This window comes from Balaenoptera ricei, chromosome 15, assembly GCF_028023285.1.
Source record: "Balaenoptera ricei isolate mBalRic1 chromosome 15, mBalRic1.hap2, whole genome shotgun sequence".
Lineage (NCBI taxonomy): Eukaryota > Metazoa > Chordata > Mammalia > Artiodactyla > Balaenopteridae > Balaenoptera > Balaenoptera ricei.
In genome coordinates, this window is record NC_082653.1 from 9,982,097 (window position 1) to 9,984,107 (window position 2,011).

Sequence of the window (2,011 nt, forward strand, 5' to 3'; positions counted from 1 at the left end):
TGAATAGGTTATACATTGATATACTACAAATTCAAAAAGTACAAAAGGGTAGGCAATAAAAGAATAAATTTTTCTTTCTCCATTCCCCACCCACCCACTTCCCTTCCCTGAAGCTAGTTGGTTTGTCATTTTCCTGTGTATCCTTCCAGAGCAATCCTTGCATACATAAGAAAATAAACATATATCACACCTTAAAAATGATGAATACATGACACCAGTTTGCATGTTACTTTTTTACTCACCTGCACATGACAGAGGGTATCCATGTCAGTGTATTAAATGCTTCCCCTTTCCTTTTGATGAAGGTACCATAATTTCCTTGACCATTCTCCTATTGATAGACAAGCAATTTGGCAATGTTTGCGAAAATTAATCATGTACCTTTGTTTTGGGGGGGGTTTAAAAAAATATTTATTTATTTAATTGGCTGCACCAGGTCTTAGTTGCGGCACACAGGATCTTCTTTGCAGCATGCGGGATCTTTTAGTTGTGGCATGCAGGATCAAGTTCCCTGACCAAGGATCGAACCCAGCCCCCCTGCACTGGGAGCGTGGAGCCTTAACCGCTGGACCACCAGGGAAGTCCCTAATCATGTATCTTTGACTTTGATCTAGCTATTCCATTTCTAGCAATTAAGCTGCAGATAGTCTCACTGTTGTGAAAAATTCAGTATGTACCAGTTTATAATCTGCAGTAATATTTATTATGTAATTAAAAACATGGTAAAATTTTTTTAACATTTCTAATGAAAAGAATCTATGAAAGATGAGAAGCCAAAGAGTGTTCTGTTTAAGAAAAAAGCTTCTGGGACTTCCCTGGTGGTCCAGTGGGTAAGACTCCGCGCTCCCAATGCAGGGGGGCCGGGTTCCATCCCTGGTCGGTGAACTAGATCCCACATGCATCCTGCAACTAAGCGTCCACATACCGCAACTAAGAAGTCCGCATGCCACAACTAAAAGATCCCACATGCTGCAACAAAGACCCGGCACAGCCAAAATAAATAAATAAATAAAAATATTTTTTAAAAGAAAAAAGTTTCCAAAATAATCCAGATTTGAAAAACAGCTTTAATACTTCGTGGAGAAGCTACTTTCCCTCTCTGAGCCTCAGTTTGTTTATCTATAGAATGGGCGTAATAGTCATGCCCACCTTACAGGGTCATAGTGGGGGCATTCAGTAATTGGTAGCTGCCATGATGCTCACTGTTGTGATGATGATCATTATTATTACTTACTTTAATCTTTGTTTTGGGTAAAGTATATCTGGTGGGTTCTCTGGTATGGCACAGAGTCAGAAGCCTGAAATGAGGAAACCACTATTCCACAACTTCCTTGGACATCAGAAATCCTCACCTTTTCCTCTGGAAATATGAGTATGGATGACATGTCACATAGTAACAGGCTCCTGGTTTATAAGCTGCAACATCTACCTCCCTGTTTCCTAAGCAGTCCAGTGACCTCCAGATTTCATTTAAGTTTTCTATTATTTTCCTCTGAAAGGGACAATGGAGCTCTTGTTTGAACAGCTTTGGTGAGCCCAGAGGAAAAATTGGTCATTATGGGGAGCACAAAAGATTTGCTTTCCATACATTAGTTTGTCAATTGCTTTCTTAATGCAAAGTTGGGTAGGGGAGTATAGACAGTGAGGGTGAAAAAAAGATTATTTTGAGTCCACAGCTGGATGTCAATATTTGACAGGGATAAATGGGATTTAATATCACGTCTTTGCAAAGATAAAGTCTGTGCAAGTAAGAAATCCTTAGTTGCCCATTCTCCCTTTGCACCGGCTTTTAACCATCACTGTGTTGTGTTTGGTTATGTTTATTAGGTCACGGGAAGGCAGAATTGAGAGACAGTACCGAGGAATTGGCTTTGTTGAGATGTCGGCTATTACTTTTGTCCCTTCAAAATAAAACATACACTATGAAATGAAAACCCTTGTGAGTTAAATCTGGAAAGTGCAGTAAGAAGCCGCACAACTGTAAATGGGGCATTCTCTAATGGGCTCAGGC